Source organism: Coptis chinensis, chromosome 7 (genome assembly GCF_015680905.1).
Source record: "Coptis chinensis isolate HL-2020 chromosome 7, ASM1568090v1, whole genome shotgun sequence".
In the NCBI taxonomy this organism is placed as follows: domain Eukaryota; kingdom Viridiplantae; phylum Streptophyta; class Magnoliopsida; order Ranunculales; family Ranunculaceae; genus Coptis; species Coptis chinensis.
The window spans coordinates 24,547,925-24,554,565 of record NC_141462.1 but is presented as its reverse complement, the minus strand read 5'-3'; positions in this window follow the sequence as shown (position 1 = coordinate 24,554,565).

Sequence of the window (6,641 nt, the reverse complement as noted above, 5' to 3'; positions counted from 1 at the left end):
CAAACACCTCCGGAAGGCATCCGTATCAAAGCAAGTCACGCCCTCCTCATCCTCCTCCGAATCATTTTCATCCTCCTCCTTTATCTCATCCTCGTTTCCCTATCCGCGGGCAATGTCCAGCGTTGTTGGACACACTCTATAGATACGCGGGTTACGGTGCGTGGTAATGTAAATCCTATCGACGCCGGAGTCTGCTTTCATCTTCAAGCATGATCTTGGTAATTAACACGAAGAAGGTGCCAAAGACTTTCCGACCCCCTAATCATGCTTCAAGCAAAAACTCCAAGATACAAAAATCGTACTTACGCCCCCCCGAGTACCCATAAGATGTGGAGGCAGGTCAAACCGATGTCACCGACCTTGTCCTTCCCTAGGACATTCCGATTAATCCACCGAAATGAGCCGGTGGTTGGTCCCGAGGGATGCCTGGCGAACACAATGGGAGTTTGTATTGTAGCTCCCATTGATGATCCCACGCCCATCAAAGGCTCTACCCGTCAAACCTGGGGCTCCTGTAAAAGTGGCATTCAGATGGATTCTAGGCGGAATGCCTAGAATCTCACCCAACGATCGATGAGTCAACTCCTTCCTCTTCTTCCTTACCAACACAAAAATCTTACTCCCCCAACTCCCCTCGGTGTTGTAGAACCGTCGGACCAAATCTTCATGGTAGAAGGCTTCGGTCGAGTACCATAAACTACTCCAGTCTCTCTACTAGCATTTTTCACCACCGTAAAACGGTAGCGAAGTGGTCGGCAAAGGAAAACTTGCTCGTAAAATTTGGCGTTGTTGAGCCATTTGAATTTTGAATACGGTTTGGGGTTTGTAGAAGGTGTAGGAGTAATGAGGAAAGACCTTACTGATAAAAAACGATGGTGGTGGTGATGTAGTGGCGCGGCAGCACCAAATTTTGATTTTTTCGGTGGTTTTTGTTGGGTTAAATTGGTGGAGTTTGTGGTGGGTGGAGTTTGGAGTCGATTTGGGTTGGGATTTGATTTTGGGCGTGGGTTTATTGTATTTTCCTTTTAATTTTTATTTTGTTTTAGGTTTTGGTTTAAGCTTTGGTGTTAATGGCGGAATGGAGGAAGAAGAAACGAATCGTTTCGTGGAGGTAAAAAGTCGGCGCTACCGCCTGCAATGGTGGTGGGTTGGGCCCAAGCCCAAAATCGAAATTTTTGATTTTTTTTTTTTTTTTCGATTTTTTTGCGAACTTCAAATCAAAATTGCCGCTTCGTTACCGGTCCGATTTTTGCGAATGAGATATGGAAATGATCAGGAGAGAATTTCCTATCCAATAATCTATAAAACACTCTATTCTGACTTCAGATGACATACGAGATAGTGGAAAACGCCTCGAAGTGCGTGCATGACGTAAGTTATGCGAACGAATGAACTCTAAATTAATAGATTATGTCAATCCGAATCGTAATACAATAAAACGGCCTAAGCAACTCTAATGGGACATAAAACATTTTAGTATCGGAAATTTAACAACACCCACCCCAAACAAATTTTTACAAAAGCTTAGAAAATTTGTTTTAGCAGATAAGGTCTTTTAAAGTCGATTTCGAGACTTCCTAGATTACTATGTGTATTTTTATTTTTATTTTTTATTTTTTATTTTTATTTTATTTTTAGAAGGAAAAACAATAAGCAATAAAGACATAATTCACACCATAGAGAAACATGACTCAAAAATCCGAGAAAAACATGCAAGAGTGGAAAACGTGAACTATGTGAACCGTGGACTTAGGATCCGGTACTTACAGCCACACACTCCATAGGGAGGGCCCGGTTACCTTAATGGTGCACTCACCAATATATTAAAGTGAAAGGAAGTGCACCAAACACAGAAATTGAGTCGTTTATAGTCAGATACTCGAGACTTTATCTAAAACATATGTATGAATATGCAGTTGATCATATATCAACAACTGAAATAGTTGTGGATCATTCCATAAATAAATATCACAGAAAACATATCCAAACACAATCAAGCACCAAGATTTCCTACGACGCAGCCTAGTGGAATGAAAACGAAGTCGGATAACCCTATTGTGTAACCTATCATGCACCTTCTTTTTAATTTTTGAATGAGTGGGTGTTCTAGTAAATAAGTGTGGAAAAGTGAATGGTTGTGGAGAATATGGTGGATATGGATAAGTTGTAGAAAGACAGCCCTGCATAACAATGAGGATGTGGTTTTAGCACCGAACTCATTCATTGTGTGTGTAGGGACTGTCTCAATTCTGAAAAAATGAAGGTGTCAAATAGTTTGTCCTTCTGAAGTATCTGTTTGCTAGGAGGATTTAAAAAATTATGAAGCATAGGAGAAACAAAAGGATCGAGTGCAAACTCGAGATTCCTTTGAAAGGGTGGAAGGAGGGGAGTCGAGGTGGATGTTGTGCAAGTTAGTTCTTGATAGGGTGAATTGTCACCTACTCGAAGAAACTCATCGAATTCCTCATCTAGATTGGTCATATCCACATTACTATGGTAGTCCTCTACATCTTTGAGAAAGTCATCTATCCTGTCATCATCAATAATATGTGTAGGAATGAAAATGTTGGAGTCTGACTTTCCAAAGGAAAGAATTTTGGGCATATGATTATCAAGGAACGTGTTGTTGAAATAATCTCGAGCAACGCTTTCGATCATGCTAACCTCTCCATCCATAGACGAATCGGGTAACTGTGTCCTTGTTTTAAAAACATTGACTTCAACAGAAGATGGCCAAAAGACATGGACATTGAACCATCACGCAATGAATGAGCGCGATTGGCGGTTGCCGAGGAAAGGGCGCCTAAAATGATCGGGGACGAGTCGTTAGCAATTTCACAGATCGAGGACTACAAAATCAGCCGGATAGTAGAAATCCACGAACTTTTACCAAAGCACATTTTCGACTACACCCTTAGGATACTTAATAGACCGATCGCCTAATTGCAACGCCATTTTAGTGGGTTGCATCTTGTCTAGACCTATTTGTCTATACAAATAAAATGGGAGTAAGTTAACACTAGCCCCCGTGTCTAATAACGCCGGTCGTCGATAGGAATCTCCTAAGGTACATTGTCCAAGAGACGACCGGTGGTCCTTGTACTTAACAATTCCATTATGTTCAGATAAGGTTGGGAATTGTTCGTTAAAAAAGCGCCTTTTGGTATATTTGTCTTCGCCTAGTAGTACACAATTCCTTAAGAAACTTAGCATGATGTGGTAGCTTTTTAATAGCTTCGAGGAAGGGAAGGTTTATAGTTAGATTCTTGAAAACGCCCCTAATCTCCTCGTAATTTGTATCCCTAGTTAACATGGCTAATTTTTGTGGAAAGCGGTGGTTTCGTCTATATTTAGCAATGGTATCACCGGATGTTTAACCGTGGCTTTACTGTTTCTTAGGTTGTGTTGTAACCGGTATCTCTACAAGTGGTAGGCTCTTGAGTTTCTATTTCGGTATCTAGTAAAATAGTAGGTGTAGGACTATTGGTGGGGTAACTATAGGCATAGTTACCTTGTTATCAACCACTCTGCTGTAACGTAGAGTGGTGATGGCATTTATCTCACCTACATTTTCATATTCATTACTAGTATTATCGGTTACCTCAAAGGTCGTGGTTTGTTGTTTTAGGATTAGGTATTGCGTGGATCGGCAACACACCTTTGGTTTGGGCTTTATCTTGAGCCAACTGTTGGGTTAAATTATTAACGGATTGTAGAAGTTGTTGGTTAGATTGAGCCATGGTTTGGAAAAGTTTTGGCTCACTTGTATGAAGGTGTCAAGGCGATCCGGTTGTGTGGGTGTAGTAGTCACGGTGGGTGGATTTGGAACTATTTCACGGAATTATTTATGGGTGGATTTTGATAATTATTATTGACCGGAACGATACCTCTATTAGCATTATAATTATTATAATTACCTTGACCTTGTGCTTGACCTTGTCGAGGTTGCACTTGGTTGTTATAATTATTAAAATTACCCCGACTCGCCCTTGTCGTGGTGGAGCTTGGTTAAAGCTATCGTTGGCCTAACATATTGATTATTGTACCCTTCGAGGTGTGACTTGTTGGTTATTTCTCCAACCGAGTTGGGATTTTGTCTCCGGGGGCATTAGGTTCACTATTAATGGAACAAGCCCGTTCATAGGCTATAGGACAGTGGGAGTCGGGATGCTCAGGACTCCAACAGAAACTACTTGGGTTTGAATTTACATTCATGACGGGGATAGGCTTTTGTTGTACAGAAATGGCCTCTACCTTTTTAGTGAGTGATTCGATTAGAGTTTTAAGCTCGGAATCGTGTCATACCGGCCGCCTTAACTGTATAAGTAGAACTAGCGGAACGGGGGATATCATCACTACCCCCCCCAATTATTATTCCGTTTAGTTTGGTCTTCTAAAAATTTATAAGCCTCCGAGGCTCCTTTGCTTAAGAAACTACCCCCATTCATTATGTCAAGGACTTCTTTATGGTGGTGTAGAAGTCCTTGAAAAAGGCAACTAACTAACGTGTCTTTCGCTAAGTTATGATGTGGACACTCTATAAGGAGATCGGTGAAACGATTCCAAACCTCGAAAATGATTCATGAGGATTTTGTCGAAAGAAATGAATCTTGGAAAGCATCTCATCCGCTTTTAGGGGTGGGTAAAAATGTTCCATAAGCGGTGAACAAGTTTAGCCCATGAGTCCACAGAATTAGGCTTTGGGCAGTTAACCAAGACGCCCTTTATCGGCTAAGGTGAAAGGGAATACCCTTAATTTAATTTGTTCCGCACCAACCGTAGGATGGTGGAATGTTGTTAGGACTTGTTCAATCCGCGATGTCAGCCGATAAGGTTTTTCATGGTCTAAACCATGAAAAGCGGGTAACAAATTAAAAATATTTGGAGGGATTTCAAATCCCACTGGGTCCGCTAGAACGATGCAAGATTTGGGGCTATCGCTCAAGGCTTTGTAGAAGTCCGAGAGTGGAGTCTCTCTTTCTTCCCCATTATATCGTGGTGGTGTGTGTGAAATAGTAGTTAGAGGTGTAGTGGGTGGTATACTAGATAGATTTGATTGTTGATGTTGTTGTGTATTTACGCTCGGTGTTTTTGTTCCGGCCGACCTTAATCTCATGCAAGACTAAGTCGAACTTAACTAAACATGCAACACTCCAAACAATTCTCGATATACTAGTAGAAACCTCTAACCGGAGATGCGAGGTGTGGAAGAAAGGAATACCTGACAAGGCCCTTGTTTCGGCTTTTATGAATAGCGTCTTGTTTTACTTTTGTTCGGTGTATATAGCGAGGTTAGAACACCGAAAAATATGAAAGATCAAAGTTCGAATCAAAACCGCCGAAACCGAAAAATTTAACATTGTGCGGCCTGCCAAGCATAGATAGCTGGCGCCCGAAAGTAATTTTCAAATTACAGTGTTTTTAGCGCGGGTCGCGCTCCACATGGGGGCGGGTCGCACTCAGTGTCCAGGCTATAGGGCTGGGTGGCTCAGGAGAGATAGGCCAATGTAATTTTACCCGAATTTTTCAACTTTGAAATGGACAACCACAGTATGAATCAAACAAGGGTGGGTGGGTGAAATGGGACTTAAAAATGACTAATTATATTATGAAAACAATGCTAAAGTGCAACTAAGATGGCAGCGGCGCCATTTGATAAATGTAAAATGATTAGTTTACCTACAAAATGAACGATGAATTCAAAACGTAAGTAAACTAAAACTGCTCTTTTGAGCCTATGTTTATGCCAATCTCAATTATCAAAGCTTCTACTCTCAATGAGAATTGCACTAAGTGGAGTAGGAAGTTCGTTCCACTCCTAGTGCTCTAGCAATGATGTTCTCTAATCAAATTAGTCCGTCTTAAGTCAATGAGAGCTTTACGAAATGTTATTCTAACCAGACGCGTTAATTTAAATAACAAGATATAATAAATAACAAGATAAAATATAAACTAAAGTTAATCTACGAAAGCTACGGAAATACGATTGTTTGAATCTAGATAAAGAAATTAGAGGGGAATTGAATCCACCTCGAATCCAACTTAACAACCTAGCATAGAATGTTGTATCTCAATTCTCACGCTCTACGGGCAGAATTTCGAAGTTCTAATCCCTAGTGTTCATGGCATTCCTACCGGATACTAACTAGCATGTGAGGTCGCCCACCCATTCTCATGGCTTAAACACGACCTTCTAGAGTGGAATAGATTCTACAACGATTCTATACTAAACAACTAAGTTTTCATCAAGGCTTCATCACCCCTCTAATGGAGGTTTTAGCCTTGAGTCATCAAAACATCATTTCCCATATTATTATAACTAAACATAATATCAAGATTCAAATTTACTTAATCTAACAATAATGAATCTAATTTAATGGCTGGAATGAAATAAGAACAAGAATTGAAATTAGATCTAGAATGGAAATAACCAAATTCGAAATTGACAAACTAACTATTTTATTTATCTAATCAATCGTAAACAATGATTCAAAGATTTAATCTAAAACAGAATTGAAATGGAACTAAAACTTAATTAATTAATAAAACTAGATCTAGAATTCTATATATTAATTTAGGTCTAACTAGCTACCATTAACCATCTACCATTAACAAGGAGTGAAGCTTTTGTTTTTATATAT